This window comes from Nannobrachium achirus, assembly GCF_963921795.1.
Source record: "Nannobrachium achirus genome assembly, chromosome: 24".
Taxonomy (NCBI): domain Eukaryota; kingdom Metazoa; phylum Chordata; class Actinopteri; order Myctophiformes; family Myctophidae; genus Nannobrachium; species Nannobrachium achirus.
In genome coordinates, this window is record NC_137831.1 from 1,268,663 (window position 1) to 1,288,477 (window position 19,815).

General features: G+C 44.8%; 1 pseudogene across 1 annotated transcript; it reads left to right on the forward strand.

Annotated features, from left to right (window-relative positions):
* The first annotated feature begins 7,450 nt into the window (after window positions 1-7,450).
* On the forward strand, window positions 7,451-18,719 carry LOC308309323 (annotated as a pseudogene). The gene is made up of 4 exons: window positions 7,451-7,610; window positions 12,165-12,301; window positions 14,030-14,285; window positions 18,612-18,719. The product of its transcript is annotated as an uncharacterized misc_RNA (transcript).
* Window positions 18,720-19,815: the final 1,096 nt, after the last annotated feature.

Here is a 19,815-nt window from a genome sequence, read left to right on the forward strand (position 1 = left end):
AACCCCTTACGTTCCCTCCTTGTGAAGTTGAACTGCACCTACTGTACATACCCCTTACGTTCCCTCCTTGTGAAGTTGAACTGCACCTACTGTACATAAATGCATACTGTGAAGTTGAATATATTAATCTGTTGCACATAGAACACTCTGTGAAGATGTTTACAAAAGTTAAGTACAGTACAGTAGCAACTACTGGAAAAATATGCTGTTGGCGTATAGAATATGCCAAACTTTTTGCACAAGTACATCTGAGGATGCTCTTTTCTTTTCCTGTTGCTCTTTTTGCCCTTTGCACTCCTTTTTAGATTATTATTATTATTATTTTTAGATGTGGTTTGATGTCATTATATTGTTTTTTTTTTTTTTTGATATACCGACTGCATTGACTGAAGGATGCCAAACAAAAACAAATTTTACTCTTATGCACCTGTACAAAAGACGTAACAATAAAGTACAACCTTGAACCTTGAACCCTTGAACCTTTTTAGACACAATAAGCCAGCAGTTTCTTGCTATTTACAGTAACACTTCTAGCCCCCATTAACTGCGCACCCTACCTCAATTCAAGGCCGCTGGCCATGATAAAATTGCCCCCAAATTTCTCATAGACTCAGCTGCCACCATTGCCCCAATCATTACCCATATTATTAATCTATCTATCAAGCAGGGTTATGTCCCCCAGGACTTCAAATTAGCCAAGGTAACCCCCCTGCACAAAAAAGGCAGTAAACTTGACCCTGGCAACTACAGGCCAATCTCAATCCTTAGTTCCATCTCTAAGGTAATGGAAAAAATTGTCTATGAACAGGTGGCTAAATATCTTGAAGAGAATAAACTGATCTACGAGTTCCAGTCTGGCTTCAGAGAGTCCCATTCCACAGATACATGCCTCATCTATTTGAATGATTACATCAAACGTGAAATTCACGATGGCAAATATTGCGGCATGGTCATGCTGGACCTCCAGAAGGCATTTGACACCGTCGATCATTCTATTCTGATCGAAAAACTCAAAGCTATTGGTCTTGATAGCACAGCAGTGAGATGGATGCACTCTTACTTGGTGGGGAGGGAACAGATGGTGGAAGTCAACGGAACCCTGTCCCCCCCCCTCCCAGTAAACTGTGGAGTACCTCAAGGGAGTATACTAGGACCACTGTTGTTCTTAATATACGTAAACGACATGTCATCTGCTTGTGACTGCAATCTGTTTCTGTTCTCGGATGACTCGGCTCTCCTAGTCTCAGGCAGAGACATTTTGCAGGTTGAAAAGGCCCTTAACTGTGAACTTAACAAGATCTGCACCTGGCTCAATGACAACAGACTCTCAATTCACCTAGGCAAAACTGAATGTATCCTCTTTGGATCTAGTCAGAAACTTAGCCTAGTTGAGAACTTCACAATTAAAGTAGGTGACACTGTGATAGAAAGAAAAAACCACATCTGCTACCTGGGTTGCATCCTGGAGGCTAACCTATCCAGTGAAAAAATGACCACCAAGGTAATCAATAAAGTCAATCAACGAATTCGCTTCTTGCAAAGAGTTGCCCCACTGATCAATATTAAATCCCGAAAGACACTAGGAGGTGCTCTTATTGGGCCCCTCATTGATTACGGAGTCCCTGTCTGGTATCGCGACGCCCCAGCTGCCTTAAAGCTAAAGCTCCAAACAGCCCAAAACAAACTAATTAGGGTTGTGCTTGGTCTCCCTCCTCTGACCCACCTTACCGAGCATCACCACGAAAGCGTGGGGTGGCTCAAAGTAGCTGACAGAGTACAGCATCTTGCAATGGGCCTGGTGTACAAGATACACTACACCTCCAAGATTCCCATGTACCTGACAAACTACTTCTTAAAGGTCAAGGATGTTCACGATCATAACACCAGAGGCAGCTCCACTAATCATCATCAGCGTAGATTTAACACTAAACAAGGCGCTAACTCGTTCTCCTGCTATACCATCAACATGTGGAACGCCCTTCCACAAGCCCTAAAGGAGAGCAAATCCCTAGCCTCCTTCAAAATTGGTATGAAAAGTCACCTTCAGACAGCAACTACCCGTGACCTGTAAATAGACTAAGCCCCCATGCTCCCCCCCCCCTTTTTCTTTGTATTCTGCCTTTTGTATTTGATGTTATGCTTTTGAAACTGATATTATCCTAGATAAAGTACTATGTTCTATCCGTCTGTCTTTCAATGTTATATGAGATACTTAAAGTGTGGTTCCTGTGGAAATAAGCCTCGGCTTTCTAGGATCTCCTTTTAGTTTACCTTGTACCAGTGATTTGTACTGTCATGAAACTGTACTTTTTTCTATTGCAAACTTCTAATAAATTCTTCAATCAATCAATCAATAAGTCACATGAAAGGTTGCGTTGTATCTTAGGAATGTGCTTATTCTGTGTAAAATTACATATTTAGCCACTTGTACACATGCTAAAGTTGTCCTTTAAGGTGAACTACTGATGCTATGGATCACCAGAGCTGGAATGGTATTCTAAAGACTAATGCTGCATTCACACTGAGCGAAGCCAAGCTAATGGTTGGCTTGGTAATTCAATGTAATCTCAATGCAAACCAGCTTTAAAAATTTCCATGCTCGAAAAAAAGCTTGGAAATTTTAAAAGCTGGTTTGCATTGAGATAACATTGAATTACCAAGCCAAACATTAGCTTTGCTTCTCTCAGTGTGAATGCAGCATAAGACTAAATAAATGTGAAAAATCAGCTCAGGACAGATTCTGTCCACATGCTGCTGCCATGTGGTGCCCTGAACACTAGGTGGCGCTGAAACTCAGCAAGTTAAGAGTTACAATATGATGACCCACTGTGTGTGTGTGTGTGTGTGTGTGTGTGTGTGTGTGTGTGTGTGTGTGTGTGTGCGTGTGCGTGTGCGTGCGCGTGTGTGTTAAGTGGTTTAAGTGTCATTATGTCTACTTAAGGAAGTGAACTCTCTCTCTCTCTCTCTCTCTCTCTCTCTCTCTCTCTCTCTCTCTCTCTCTCTCTCTCTCTCCCCTCTCTCTCTCTCTCTCTCTCTCTCTCTCTCTCTCTCTCTCTCTCTCTCTCAGATTAAAACAGATTTCAGGTTGTTTCGTTGTCAGCAGCAGAGAAGCAAGATGAACGGAGCATGGACCTGATTTATTTTATTTGTATCCATCCATCCATCCATCCATCAAGGTTTTTTTCTTAGATTTCTATTTCTATGCATTCAATGTATTCGTGTTGTTGATGTGGTATTACCTTATGTCAGTGTTTCTCAACCACTGGTCCTGGGGACCTTTGGTGTGCCCCTGAGAAGGGTCAAGTGTGCCCCTTGAAACTGCTTGAAAGACAGTATTGTATTGATCATTTTAAAAATGATTTAAACTAGTGAAAATAGCAGATCTACAAGCACACAACGCAGCGTTGTGTGCTTGTAGATCTGCTGTTTTCACTACTGTTGTGCGACAGCCTTGTATGATGAAGCAGGTCTTTGCTTTGAGAAGAAACGTACACATGTGAAACTTGGAGATACAAGGTTTCTTCCCGACAGTGATTATATTTACACCCCCGTATTATGTTGGTGTGTCCATGGATTGGGGTTAGGGTTGGGACATGAAAAGTGTGTCCATGCAGAAAAAAGGTTGAGAAACACTGATTTACATTGATGTTGATGTATTGAACCTTTTACCCTTGCTTATTGTAAATCGCTCTGAATTAAGACCGTCTGCTAAATTCCTGAATAGTAAATTGACGGGGGTAACATTTATAAAAGAATCACACCCAGCGTGAAGTGAGAGGTGTCTTTGAGAATAAATACGGTAAATAAACCATGTGAAAAGGAGAGATTAATGTTCCACTTTGCCAAACTACACCAGCTCAGTGGCCTTGCGGTTAGAGTGTCCGCCCTGAGACTGGGAGGTCGGGGTTCGATCCCCAGCCGGGTCATACTAAGACTCTGGAAAGTGGGACCCATTACGTCGCGGCTTGGTACTCAGCACCAAGGGTTGGGCTGGAACTGCTGCCTGCAGCGAGTGGTGGAGGAGCCTAGCTGATGATGATCATACAGAGACGTTGGATCATCATAATAAACATTATCCACTATTTTAACTAACTGTTACCGATGCGACCGGACGCGTTCAAGAGTATCGAAACAAGTTCATTTTAAGTAAACCGATACTCCGTAGTATCGATGTCATGTGTTCGGTAACATTAAAATGATCGACTTCGGTACTCAACCCTACAGCATACCCTGCTTTAACATCAATTATAACATAAATTCAACCATATTTTCACAAAGCGCATATCAGACTTTAAACTAGCAACAGGAGCGATAATGTATTTGTGACAATGTTTGTCACAAATGGGTCCAATGGAGAACATATTCCTTTTGGTACCAGCCGGGAGGGAAACGGCGACACTAGCGACCAATCTAGGAACCTTTTGTTCCGGGTTTGTTTCATGTTATATCTGGAGAACTGGACTCCATGGGTCAGAGGTCTGTTATGTTCCTGGCCTAGGGGTTACATGGAACACAACAAAAACTGGGGGAGACGCAGTCCAAACAAAGTTTAAACAATTTATTAAATAATTAAGTTTAAATAAACCTACCAAAATGAAGAGTGAGATGTGGAAGTCAGTCAAATCAGTAGTGAAGTGCATGTATGGATGAGTGAGAGATGTAGTGGGTGAGTGTTGCATGTATTAACAGAAATGGCAAAAAGAAGGGGAATGGTGGGAGAGGAGCTGGAGTGAGGAGAGCTGGGAGAGGACTGGGGAAGCAGGCTGTTATAGAGGAGTGGACCGGGCCCAGGTGCACACCTATCAGTCTTAATGATCAACCAGGTGCACGCCAATCAGTCTTAATGATCAACCAGGTGCACGCCTATCAGTCTTAATGATCAACCAGGTGCACGCCTATCAGTCTTAATGATCAACCAGGTGCACGCCTATCAGTCTTAATGATCAACCAGGTGCACGCCTATCAGTCTTAATGATCAACCAGGTGCACGCCTATCAGTCTTAATGATCAACCAGGTGCACGCCTATCAGTCTTAATGATCAACCAATCTGCTGCTCCCCAGTCCTGTGGGAAGGAGAACACAAAACATTAATATAAAGCAAATAATAACTACAACCCAAGGAGTGATCAATACCTAAAACCCTACGGCCTACAGGCCTACAGTATATCCTCCTACTGAGGGAACCGTCACAGGTCACACACTGTCCTGCTCTTCTGTCCCCTGGGATCCTCTGGAAGGCCAGCACCATCCCCTGATCCATGATGAACACAGAGGTTTTCATAGTTTTATTTATTTTATTTTATTCTGGGATCACTTCAATTTCCGGGGTTGTAACCGGTCTGGAGCGGAAACCACAACATGTCATGTTGTGTGCAATTTGCCGGAAAGATCAAACCGTTTTAACCCCAAATATTCCCCTACGCCCAAGGACATACTTTTAGGGCCTACCTAATAAACTCCTTGATGCGGAGTAGTTTTGCTTTAGAAAAATGTGTTTGGCAAATGCATCTTTTAGTCCAACTCTTAGCGACTGGCAAGACTACACGAGGCTACTCCAGCATTTTAAAAGGGATTGGGGAAACAAATGGGGGGAAACAAATCAAAGCGACGCCGCTTCTTCTAGTGGTTTCTGCGCTCTAGGTGGAAACCAAACGGCCTGTAGTGAACGAACACCAGGCTTTCCCCCAGAAAGCCTGGTGGGCGAGGTTAATTTTATTTAGTCCCTTTGGTCTTTGGTTACATTGAATGTCTGTCCAAACATGGCAGAGGAGAACCGAGGTGACATACAGGCTTTTCACCAAATGGAAAACACCAAGTGAACGCTGACAGTTCAGAAACCTGTCTGCTCACTCTGTGTCTCAGAGGAGGGCCGTGGACAGTTCAGAAACCTGTCTACTCACTCTGTGTCTCAGAGGAGGGTTGTGGACAGTTCAGAAACCTGTCTACTCACTCTGTGCCTCAGAGGAGGGTTGTGGACAGTTCAGAAACCTGTCTACTCACTCTGTGTCTCAGAGGAGGACAGTTCAGAAACCTGTCTACTCACTCTGTGTCTCAGAGGAGGACAGTTCAGAAACCTGTCTACTCACTCTGTGTCTCAGAGGAGGACAGTTCAGAAACCTGTCTACTCACTCTGTGTCTCAGAGGAGGACAGTTCAGAAACCTGTCTACTCACTCTGTGTCTCAGAGGAGGGCTGTGGACAGTTCAGAAACCTGTCTACTCACTCTGTGTCTCAGAGGAGGACAGTTCAGAAACCTGTCTACTCACTCTGTGTCTCAGAGGAGGACAGTTCAGAAACCTGTCTACTCACTCTGTGTCTCAGAGGAGGGCCGTGGACAGTTCAGAAACCTGTCTACTCACTCTGTGTCTCAGAGGAGGGTTGTGGACAGTTCAGAAACCTGTCTACTCACTCTGTGCCTCAGAGGAGGGTTGTGGACAGTTCAGAAACCTGTCTACTCACTCTGTGTCTCAGAGGAGGGCCGTGGACAGTTCAGAAACCTGTCTGCCAGTGACATTGTTCTTGCATTAAAATGTCGCTGTTTCAGAACATTGGCCCGATTCATCTGGTCGTAAATACAGTGTAAATAAGGTGACTAAATCTGGCTTATATTTCTGTCTTACCTTCAAAATCCCTGACAAAAAAAACCATTGCTGAATCTGACCCTAACTTGGGAATTGTCCTAAATGCCGATAAGATCAAAATATGGGTGTAATAGGGGCTGTCGCCTCACAGCTAGAAGGTCCTGGGTTCGATTCCCGCCGGGGGACACTGTGGGTGCTGGGGGCGTGTTCCCTCCTCCGCGTCATCAGTGCCCACACCCTAGGTGGGGTTGGCAAAAGGGCCTTTCTGTGTGGAGTTTGCATGTTCTCCCCGTGTCTCCTAGGGTTGATACCCTCACAAAAACATGCAGTAATCCTGGTCTCTATAAAGCCTCCCCCTGGCCAGCCGGGGCGCCTGATGGAGGGGAATGGAACTGGTTGGAATAACGTGTTCCTTCCACGCGCTACGTCCAGCCGGGGAAGCTCCCCCTGTCAGGTGATAAGAAGCGGCCTGCTCACTCCTCATGCATTGAAGGAAGCATGAGCTCAGTTCGGGGCCCTCCCCAGGTTGGCAGAGGGAGAGTAGAGCCCAGGATCACAGCTTAGGCAATTGGCACCGGGTGAAAAAATGGGTTACAAAAATCGTGGGATAAAAATTTAGGGAAAAAAAATATATATGGGTGTAATTTGACCGTAAAGTGCTTGATGAATCGGTTGTCTTTCCATCAGTCACGGCCATGAAACGTTAAACAACTTTTAATCCGTTCTCTTTTGCAGATGAATGCGCCAATCTGACTCACTGACTCACACACACACACACACACACACACACACACACACACACACTCACGCACACACACACACACGCACACACACACACACACACACACACACACACACACACACGCAGGATGGAAGCAGCCTTGTCTTTGGAGGAGGTGTTTTCGGAGGAGGAGGCGGAGTTTCCCGCTCCGCGGCAGGGGGAGGGGCTTGAGGAGGAGGAGGAAGAGGAGGAGCTTGATGAGGAAGAGGGAGGCCAGATGTTCAGCGCCTGGATGACACGATACAGAGGTTATTAATTATTATATATTATATATTATATACCTGGATGACCAGATACAGAGGTTATTAATGATGTTATTAATTATGTTATTAATTATGTTATTAATTATGTTATTAATTATATTATTATATATGATATACCTGGATGACACGATACAGAGGTTATTAATGATGTTATTAATGATGTTATTAATGATGTTATTAATGATGTTATTAATGATGTTATTAATTATGTTATTAATTATATTATTATATATGATATACCTGGATGACACGATACAGAGGTTATTAATTATGTTATTATATATGATATACCTGGATGACCAGATACAGAGGTTATTATACTGTGTTATTATATATGTTATTATATACCGTTACATCCCTAATATATACAAGTAGAACGCCATAATGGCTACCGTCGGGTCAGAGCTTCCAAATACAGCACAAACGACCATGGCATTTTAGAGGCGATGCACAGCGTACGTAGCGTGATCCGCCTCCCGCTAGCACAGCGGTAAACAGACACAGCTGGCTGAGCAGTTTTTGATTAGCCTGATACAAAGACGGAGTGCTGAGGGCTCTCATACTAACTGCGACCTAACGGTCGTAACCCACAAAAAGTAAGGAAGCGTAACTTCGCTTCATTATATCTCCCCTTTAATAATACCAATTGGTATTGTGTTTTATATCATTTTTATTGTTGATTAGTCACCTTTACAACGAGGTACAGCTGGTAAGCATCGGGCATTCATGGAATGAACAACACAGCTAAACATGTGGGTAGTTGTCTAATGTTATAGTAAGGGTATTTTTATAAGATATCTGACCAATCTGCGAAGTAAATCGTTACCAAGAAATTTCTTCACCAATGTGTTTCTAAAGGTGTGTAATAATATGTACTAAAAGGTTGAAATTCAACTCCCGGGGGAAACCTCATAAAAAAACAGATTTGTGTTTGTGTCCCATTAATTTACTATACAGGAAAAAAAATACAAAACATAAATCTGCTTTAAGTAGCATGTGAGGGGTCAAACTAGGGGTTTTTCATGATGCTGAATCCATTGCAAACATTTGTTTTGCACGAAAAACATTCCTTGGGCTAAAATCGGACCCACAAAACGATGGTTTTGTGATGAATCATCACTTTTCACCATTTTGTGGGGGCCATTTGTAGCCCATGGAGTGTTTTCCGTGCAAAACAAATGCTTGCAATGGATTCAGCATCATGAAAAACCCCTAGTTTGACCCCTCACATGTTACTTAAAGCAGATTTATTTCTTGTTTTTTTTCCTGCATAGTAAAGTTAATGGGACACAAACACGAATCATTTATTTTATGATGTTTCCCCCGGGAGTTGAATTTCAACCTTTTAGTACATATTATTACACACCTTTAGAAACACATCGGTGAAGAAATGTCTTGGTAACGATTTACTTTGCAGATTTTCTTACGTTCCCCTTACTATTATCAGTCAGTGTTAAGAACAGATTCAAAATCAACGGATCGTCCACTTGGGGAGGCACAGCTCACGCAGTTCCAGCTAGTAGCAGTGTGGACATGGAAGCGTTGCGACTAGTCGCTCCATGTCAACAGACAAACACAGTTCCAGCTAGTAGCAGTGTGAACATGGAAGCGTTGCGACTAGTCGCTCCATGTCAACAGACAAACACAGTTCCAGCTAGTAGCAGTGTGGACATGGAAGCGTTGCGACTAGTCGCTCCATGTCAACAGACAAACACAGTTCCAGCTAGTAGCAGTGTGGACATGGAAGCGTTGCGACTAGTCGCTCCATGTCAACAGACAAACACAGTTCCAGCTAGTAGCAGTGTGGACATGGAAGCGTTGCGACTAGTCGCTCCATGTCAACAGACAAACACAGTTCCAGCTAGTAGCAGTGTGAACATGGAAGCGTTGCGACTAGTCGCTCCATGTCAACAGACAAACACAGTTCCAGCTAGTAGCAGTGTGAACATGGAAGCGTTGCGACTAGTCGCTCCATGTCAACAGACAAACACAGTTCCAGCTAGTAGCAGTGTGGACATGGAAGCGTTGCGACTAGTCGCTCCATGTCAACAGACAAACACAGTTCCAGCTAGTAGCAGTGTGGACATGGAAGCGTTGCGACTAGTCGCTCCATGTCAACAGACAAACACAGTTCCAGCTAGTAGCAGTGTGGACATGGAAGCGTTGCAACTAGTAGCTCCATGTCAACAGACAAACACAGTTCCAGCTAGTAGCAGTGTGAACATGGAAGCGTTGCGACTAGTCGCTCCATGTCAACAGACAAACACAGTTCCAGCTAGTAACAGTGTGAACATGGAAGCGTTGCGACTAGTCGCTCCATGTCAACAGACAAACACAGTTCCAACTAGTAGCAGTGTGGACATGGAAGCGTTGCGACTAGTCGCTCCATGTCAACAGACAAACACAGTTCCAGCTAGTAGCAGTGTGGACATGGAAGCGTTGCGACTAGTCGCTCCATGTCAACAGACAAACACAGTTCCAGCTAGTAACAGTGTGAACATGGAAGCGTTGCGACTAGTCGCTCCATGTCAACAGACAAACACAGTTCCAGCTAGTAGCAGTGTGAACATGGAAGCGTTGCGACTAGTCGCTCCATGTCAACAGACAAACACAGTTCCAGCTAGTAACAGTGTGAACATGGAAGCGTTGCGACTAGTCGCTCCATGTCAACAGACAAACACAGTTCCAGCTAGTAGCAGTGTGGACATGGAAGCGTTGCGACTAGTCGCTCCATGTCAACAGACAAACACAGTTCCAGCTAGTAGCAGTGTGAACATGGAAGCGTTGCGACTAGTCGCTCCATGTCAACAGACAAACACAGTTCCAGCTAGTAGCAGTGTGAACATGGAAGCGTTGCGACTAGTCGCTCCATGTCAACAGACAAACACAGTTCCAGCTAGTAGCAGTGTGAACATGGAAGCGTTGCGACTAGTCGCTCCATGTCAACAGACAAACACAGTTCCAGCTAGTAGCAGTGTGGACATGGAAGCGTTGTGACTAGTCGCTCCATGTCAACAGACAAACACAGTTCCAGCTAGTAGCAGTGTGGACATGGAAGCGTTGCGACTAGTCGCTCCATGTCAACAGACAAACACAGTTCCAGCTAGTAGCAGTGTGGACATGGAAGCGTTGCGACTAGTCGCTCCATGTCAACAGACAAACACAGTTCCAGCTAGTAGCAGTGTGGACATGGAAGCGTTGCGACTAGTCGCTCCATGTCAACAGACAAACACAGTTCCAGCTAGTAGCAGTGTGGACATGGAAGCGTTGTGACTAGTCGCTCCATGTCAACAGACAAACACAGTTCCAGCTAGTAGCAGTGTGGACATGGAAGCGTTGCGACTAGTCGCTACATGTCAACAGACAAACACAGTTCCAGCTAGTAGCAGTGTGGACATGGAAGCGTTGCGACTAGTCGCTCCATGTCAACAGACAAACACAGTTCCAGCTAGTAGCAGTGTGGACATGGAAGCGTTGCGACTAGTCGCTCCATGTCAACAGACAAACACAGTTCCAGCTAGTAGCAGTGTGGACATGGAAGCGTTGCGACTAGTCGCCTCATGTCAACAGACAAACACAGTTCCAGCTAGTAGCAGTGTGGACATGGAAGCGTTGCGACTAGTCGCTCCATGTCAACAGACAAACACAGTTCCAGCTAGTAGCAGTGTGGACATGGAAGCGTTGCAACTAGTAGCTCCATGTCAACAGACAAACACAGTTCCAGCTAGTAGCAGTGTGGACATGGAAGCGTTGCGACTAGTAGCTCCATGTCAACAGACAAACACAGTTCCAGCTAGTAGCAGTGTGGACATGGAAGCGTTGCGACTAGTCGCTCCATGTCAACAGACAAACACAGCGCACAAACAGCATGGATTACACTGACACAAACACACTGGAACAATTCAGAAGCACCTAATCAGAACATATAACTAGTACACTTGTGTATGTTAATCTGACATTAGTAGATTGTTTACTTCTTGGACATGCATTTGTGGCAGGTTATTTAATATGGGATTTTGACAGCTTGCTTCTTCTGGTTTGGACCTGAAGGGCGGGGAGGGCAAATGCAAGTAGAGTGTCGTCGCTGACGTCAGCGACGGCAGCAATTCAGGACAGCCTGTTCTGAGAACCCGTGGAAAGCTTTTAACCTCTGCCTTCCCAAAACCAGAGAAAGACACAACGGTCAGAAATGGGACTTTGTGAGGATAGAAGGTGCTAGTGGGACCCCAAAAAAAGGTTTTAAAATTAATTCATGGTGTATCACTTTTAAGCGAGGAAGAGAGACCCATTCATTGAATGTAGGAGTCTCAGAAGTAATGATCTTTATGCCCGTATATGGTGTTCCATGTTCGAGTGCCCGTTGGGTAGATCTTTATGCCCATATATGGTGTTCCATGTTGGAGTGCCCGTTGGGTAGATCTTTATGCCCATATATGGTGTTCCATGTTGGAGTGCCCGTTGGGTAGATCTTTATGCCCATATATGGTGTTCCATGTTGGAGTGCCCGTTGGGTCTTATGTTACTGTGATCCACTGTCAGCAGGAGCAGTGGGAGGAGCTTCAGGAGCAGTGGGAGGAGTTTCAGGAGGAGGTGAGGAGGAGGAGGACCAACATGGAGACGTCTGCAGTTCCTCCTTCATCGTTCCTGTCAGGAGACGATCCTCTCTGCCCTGTCCTGTAAGTGTGTGTGTGTGTGTGTGTGTGTGTGTGTGTGTGTGTGTGTGTGTGTGTGTGTGTGTGTGTGTGTGTGTGTGTGTGTGTGTGTGTGTGTGTGTGTGTGTGCGTGCGTGCGTGCGTGCGTGCGTGCGTGCGTGCGTGCCACAGTAGTGTGTGTGCTTATCAGATGCGCGTCAGATAGCCTATGCTGCGTTACTTAACGCTCTTAATGTTAACGTTAATGGGCTCCTCAAAATATGCATATACATTTCTTCCTTTGCATTGTACTGACTTGACTTGACTCGAGTGGACTCGGCAGGGGGCGAGTCCCGAGTCAAATGGTCCGAGACCGAGACGAGTCCAAGTCAAATTGAGGGCGAGACCGAGACGAGACCGAGTCAATGAAAAATTGGACTCGAGTCCTGACTCGAGACGAGTCATTGACTCGACTACTACAACTCTAGTCTCTAGTTCTGTGTAATTTAATCCACAGTTTGGGGGCCAGGAGGGAGAAGAGTCTTGGACGAGTGGATTTTTGTCCTGGGGTTTTTAGCGAGGGTTCTGTCAGCTTCCCTGTGTTGGCTGATCTGAGTGAACGGGTAGGGGTGTAGGGGTTGATCAGGTTTTGGAGGTATGGAGGAGCCATACCTTTGGTGGCTTTGAAGGCCAGGGTGTTTTAGGGAAGGAAGAAGAGTCCAGGACATGCCGAGCGTTGTCCAGGGTGTCTTTGGAGACGGTGTCTGTGTCTGTGTTTTGGAGACCAGTGTACCATTTACAGTTTGCAGTTTAGACATTTAGCAGAAACTTTTAATCCAAAGCAACTTACAATAAGCAGGCAATACATCAATATAATAAGCAAGCTAATATGTCAGTAGCCTACATCAACAACAATACAACAACTGCACGGAAATATCAAAAAGAAAAAACAGTATCATAGGCGGACCACGCACCTAATCAGTAAAAAAAATCAAAAACCTAAAAATGCTATCTAGCTTCATGTGTGGTCATCGAGGGAATTCCACAGGGCCAGGAGGGAGAAGAGTCTTGGACGAGTGGATTTTTGTCCGGGGGTTTTTAGTGAGGGTTCTGTCAGCATCCCTGTGTTGGTTGATCTGAGTGAACGGGTGGGGGTGTAGGGGTTGATCATGTTTTGGAGGTATGGAGGAGCAGCATCAGTGTTTTGTATTCAGTGCGGGCCGAAACCGGGAGCCAGTGGAGGGAGCGGAGAAGGGGAGACATGTGAGAACTTAGGCTGGTTGAAGACCAGTCGTGCCGCGGCATTTTGGATCAGTTGGAGAGGTTTAAGTGCACATGCCGGGAGACCAGTGAGGAGAGAGTTACAATAGTCAAGGTTTTGATATGACAGATGTCTGGATGAGGAGCTGGGCTGCCTCCTGGGTGAGGAAAGGTCTGATTGTATGGATGTTATAGAGTGGAGAACCTACAGGACCGGGTGACTGATGCAATGTGTGCCTTGAATGATAGCTGGCTGTCCAGGACCACACCAAGGTTTCTAGCAGTAGGAACTGAAGTCACCGATGTATAGTTGACAGTGTTCTGTGTGTAAACAAGCTTATCCTCTAATCCTGTTAGAATCTCTCTTCTCTCTCTCTCTCTGTCTCTGTCTCTCTCTCTCTCTCTCTCTCTCTCTCTCTCTCTCTCTCTGTCCTCTCTCTTCTCTCTCTGTCTCTCTCTCTCTTCTCTCTCTCTGTCTCTCTCTCTCTCTCTCTCTCTCTCTCTGCTCTGCAGTCTACTCTCTCGGCCATGCAGTTGAATCGGCTTCACTCATTGGCTCAGGCCCCGGTGTCGGCCAGGGTGCTGCTGCGTCGCTCCTCCCTCCCGCAGCCTCTCCACCAATCAGGAGGCGGACCCGGCCACGCCCCCGGCGGCGGCGGCAGCCAATCAGGAACGGCGCTGCTCGCTCGTCCCGCCCGCCATCCCCGAGGTGGCCGAGGAGGGCGGGGCCAAGAAGACACACTTCAGACGACGCAACGTCATGTCCCTGGTATGTAAATGAGATGTAAATGATATGTAAATTAATCTAACCAACGTCATGTCCCTTGTATGTAAATTATGGGTAAATTATATGTAAGTATATGTCAATTAATTTAACCTGTTAACAATCCTGTATAATTTGCACAAAAAAAAGCGCCATTTGAGTGATGCAAATGATTTCAAATGATAAAACTAATACCGAATATGAATAATTTACACGTGTTTTGCTAAGTGTATGTCTAGGCGGTTTCATTTGGAGACATTTGCATATATTATATAAAAAGGGACAAAAAAGGGCAAATAGACTGGATTTTTTCTTTCTTTTTTCCACTGCTTTTAAAGGAGTCATCCAGACCAAAACACATATAGGGTTAAATCTGTCTTTTATCATACCCCTTTATACCTGCTATAGTCGATTTTTTTTCATAGCTGCCCCTTTTGCTAGATTCGGCTGCCCCTGTTGCTAGATTTTGCGGGCCCCTCTCATAACTAACAGAGTGTATAGCCTTTATACTAGTGCGGTTATTCTTCAGCTTCAAAGTTAGTATTTTTTTATTGGATTGTGTTTACACAACGTCCTGAGACCAACCAAACCGCTGTTTTGACCTCACAGGCACCCTTACTTGTCAAACGGCTTTCTGCTCTGCACCAGGGGATGGTGTTTTCCTCTGGTGTTTCAGCTCCGAGTGTATCAAAGGGTGCGTTCGAAATGCGCACCGGGTGGACTGCGCGGGCGCGTTTATCGTGGGCTATAAATATAACGATTGCATTCACCACGGCTTCGTAACTCGCGCGTGCTCCGCCGCCGGCGCGCGGCCCTGGCCCGCTCTTCGCGGCCGCGGGAAGAGCAGGACCAAGGTCCGCTGGCCTTTCGCGCCGCTTGCAATGTCGTGGACAATAAAACGAGCGCACCCTTTGATACACTCGGACTGAATCACCAGTAGAAAACACTCTCTCCTGCACCAGAGCAGGGAGAGGAGAGGCTAGAAAGGGAGGGGAGGGAGGGGTCGGTTTGACAAGTAAGGGTGCCTGTGAGGTCAAAACAGCGGTTTGGTTGGTCTCAGGACGTTGTGTAAACACAATCCAATAAAAAAATACTAACTTTGAAGCTGAAGAAATAACCGCACTAGTATAAAGGCTATACACTCTGTTAGTTATGAGAGGGCCCACGAAATCTAGCAACAGGGGCAGCCGAAATCTAGTAACAGGGGCAGCTATGAAAAAAATGGAATAAAGCAGGTATAAAGGTGTATGATAAAAGACAGATTTAACCCTATATGTGTTTTGGTCTGGATGACTCCTTTAACTCTCTCTCTGTCTGACATTCAGTGCAGTGGCGTCAGTTCAGCAAAAGCTAGGGTATGGCAAAGATGGGAGTCCTCGTGGAAAAGAGGCTTTACATCTATACTATAATTTTGCGAATGTCTGACTGAGTGAGTGAGTGAGTGAGTGTCTGTCTGTCCCAGCGTTTCTCCTCGGTGACTGGAGCAATTGATCTGAAATCGCATCACCATCAGCATATGAACACACCTGACATAACTGTGAAGCCCGTTTGTCACTTTCACAAATCGTATGCTGTATACTTAGCATTTTTATGCTGTATCTATATCTATTTAGCCTACAGTACCTTTTGTGACCACACATGTTAAGGGAGGGGCGCTGTTGTTCAGGCCATGCACAATCACACACAAACCCACACACACACACACACGCACACACACACACACACACGGGGGGGGGGGGGGGGGGGGGGGGGTGTGTGTGCAGGCAGGCGGGGGGGGGGGGGGGGGGGGGGGTCTGGCCCTGTTACAGATGATGTCCAAATATCATGCAGATCGGTACACAGCATCTCTGTAGCCGTTAAATGGAACGGCTGTTTCTTACATTGATGCTCCTACATATTAGCATGCAAGCACCAGTTAAAGTTACTTTCTATCCCTCATATACTGTGTGCACAGTGCACATCCCAGAACCCACACACTGCACATCATTTCGGAGCTCATATCTTTGAACGGGTAAGGGCTAGTTTTGTATAACACGGTTCTATTGTGAAAATAGCAGATCTACATGCTCACAACGCCTCGCAGCGAGGCGTTGTGAGCATGTAGATCTGCTATTTTCACAATGTCTGAAAAAAACACAGGTTTCTACTGTTTCTTGGGCTGGATATGGCAACCTGGAACGGTTGTTCAAGTGCAGCTAAACTTGGCATGTTGTAAACGTGCCACAATTAACAATAATGCATTGCACCTGTGCAGCTGACCTGCGGAACCTGGGAATATACCATCTTGTCAAGATGGGGAGAATATAATTATAATACCTTGTTAAAGTGACCATTTTGTTAAATTTTGCATTTGTAGTTATTTTACTGTAATTTAACAACATAATAACCAGCACAGATAGACAAAGAGACATTCATGGATTTATTTAAAAGTAACTTTTATCTTCCCCCCTGGACCCAGGGTATGGCAGCTGCATACCCCTGCCATACCCAATTGACTCCCCTGTTTCAGCGAGTGGCTGCACTCTACACTACAGCGTAAAGTTGCATTTACGCTCGTCCACGAAGTTGCGTAGGGAGTTTTGGGTGTTGTAGTTGAATTCTCCCAAAACAAATTAGGCACCATTTTTGCAGAATTCTATTGGCTATAACATGTGCCAGTCATCAGAACAACCTGCTGCCATTGGCTGGCCCAGGAAATGTGGGCATGCACCTCCTCTGAACACATACCACTGGGTGCTATTGGGAGAGTGGGACAGGACTAGCAGCTCCAATACTAGGATTAATAAGAGAAGGATATCACACTGGGCGTGTCCCAGCCGTGGTACCGGGGTACGGCACATGCGCAGTGTTAACAGGAACTGCCATGGTGGAGTGTTCCAGCAGAGGCACTAGATAAAAAAGATCATGATCCGTTCTCAGTAGAGCGAGGTGTGTGTTTGTTTGTTTTGTTCTCTCTCCACTCATCACCTAAACAGCTGCAGGTTTTCTTATATTTTCTGCATAGTGCTGTTTTATTTTTTTTAAAGGACCCCAATTGAAACAAGCCCAATGCTCTTTGGAGGTGCTTATCCTTTTAGTTGACCTTGTACCAGCTGTTATGAAACTACCTTTTCCTATGCAAACTTCTAATAAAGTTTTAAATCAATCAATTGTGGGAAATAATTGGTCTTCAGAGGGATGCTTTTATATAATCCTGTACTTTGAAGCATATGTCTTAACTTGTACTGTGTGCCGTACTTGTATGGTGCAAAGAATTCAACAGACCGCACAATTTAATTTATTTATAAGCACTTACACAAAATATCAGTAAAACAGCAGTAGATGAGAATACGATGGATTTCTATAACTTATATTCATTCAGGATATGCAACACATAGTTGTGCCTATTAGGGCACCAAATAAGCCTACTTGTTTTGTGGCATAAGAACATTTAATTTGAGCAAAGAGCAAGGCCCCAGCAGGCACTTAAAGTAGGACAAAACAAACACTACCATTTAATGTTTACACGCCGCCATCTACTGAGCCAAAGTGTAGGTGCAGGCCAGATTGTACTGCGCATGTGCTGTACCCAGTACCACGGCTGGGACACGCCCAGTGTGATATCCTTCTCTTATTAATCCTAGCTCCAATAGAGGTTATGCACGTCCACTGGGACCCGCCCCCCCAATCTAGACTAAAACGTTGAGCAGCTTGGAGCGTTGGAGTTTGGAAGCGCTCGTTGCAAACTACTCAACAGCCCTGCATACCACCTGTTTCTAAATTGCACATAATGCAGGAGGCAGCAGGACGTTGTGTTGTTGAAAACGAGTGCTTCCAAACTCTGACACTTGGAAAAATAAAAACCTGCACAGAATGTCTTGACAGAAAGTAGCTCGTAACATGTCTATGGTGGATTTTTATGAAACAAAAACTGTGTAGATAGAAAGAGGATAATTCAAGCTTTCAGTACAGCCGCAATGTTGGTGAGTTTAACTTTGTTTAATACAATCAGAAAGGACTTTTCTGTTTGGATGTTTGGGCTGTCAATGGCAGAAATGAGTTTTTTTGCCACTCAGTAGGCGTTCCCACATAACTTCCAGCAACAGTGATGTCACACGCATACCCTCTATTGGGTGAAATGAAGTGTCAATCATCATTGTCATCACTCGGAGACCATTTTGATACTAGCCACTTGTTATACTGAAAATGTGAACTGAATTTAGAGGGGCGTTCTCCCATACGCAATAACGTGTGTGTGTGTGTGTGTGTGTGTGTGTGTGTGTGTGTGTGTGTGTGCGTGTGCGCGTGCGCGTGTGCGTGTGCGTGCGTGCGCGTGCATGTGTGTGTGTGTAGAGTGACGCTGACAGCATGTGTCTCATCTGTCATGATGATCTGCATAAAGCTGGGAAACCAATCAGAGAGCTGCAATGTGCTCACAGCTTCCACTCACAGGTAATCTAACCAATCAGAGAGCTGCAATGTGCTCACAGCTTCCACACACAGGTAATCTAACCAATCAGAGAGCTGCAATGTGCTCACAGCTTCCACACACAGGTAATCTAACCAATCAGAGAGCTGCAATGTGCTCACAGCTTCCACACACAGGTAATCTAACCAATCACTGTGCTCACAGGGAAGTTGTATTTATAATATTATTTCTTACAGTGCATTGAACGTGTGGTTTTATTTATAATAATATTTTTTACAGTGCATTGACGTGTGGTTGTATTTATAATATTTGTACAGTGCATTGACGTGTGGTTGTATTTATAATAATATTTTTTACAGTGCATTGACGTGTGGCTGTGGAGAAAGAGGGCGTGTCCGACCTGTCGGCTTCCTGCAGTTTCACATTCCTTCCACGGGGCGGCGACAGAGGTCAAAGTTCCATAGAGAGCAGAACCTGTCTGACTGTCTGGCATACAAACACACTGTTTACAGTTTAAAGGAGTAGTTCACCCCCAAAATGACCTTTTTTTCTATTGATTACTCACGCCATGGAGAGTAGAGTTCAATAATATTTTTTGTTTTTTGTCAAATTCCTAAGACAAAAATTTGATTCGAGTAAATGTACCCCCATTGATTCCGGATGGGGACCCGTTTCAAAACGGGTCCCCATCCGGAATCAATGGGGGTACATTTATTTAGTCCTTTCTGTGACAAAAACCAAAAAATATTATTGAACTCTAGTCTCCATGGCATGAGTAATCAATAGAAAAAAAGTCATTTTGGGGGTGAACTACTCCTTTAAAGAGATATTTCAAAAAAAAAGAAAAGAAAAAAAAAAACTTTGGTACTTTCTCATTTTATCGTCTAATCAGGCGTTTGTGAACATCCTGGACAGAAGTTAGTTGATTCAGTATTTAGATTTTTTAGTTTTTCAAAAAAATGATATATATAAACAAATAACGCCACCCCCCCCCCCCCCCCCCCAAACAAAATGCGTGAATGTAATTCCACAGTAGTCTCTTGTGCTTCTTAGCAAAAAAGTAATGTTTAAAAATAAATTAAAATGTTTTGAAATGGAAACTCTAATCAAAATGTATAAATGTATTTA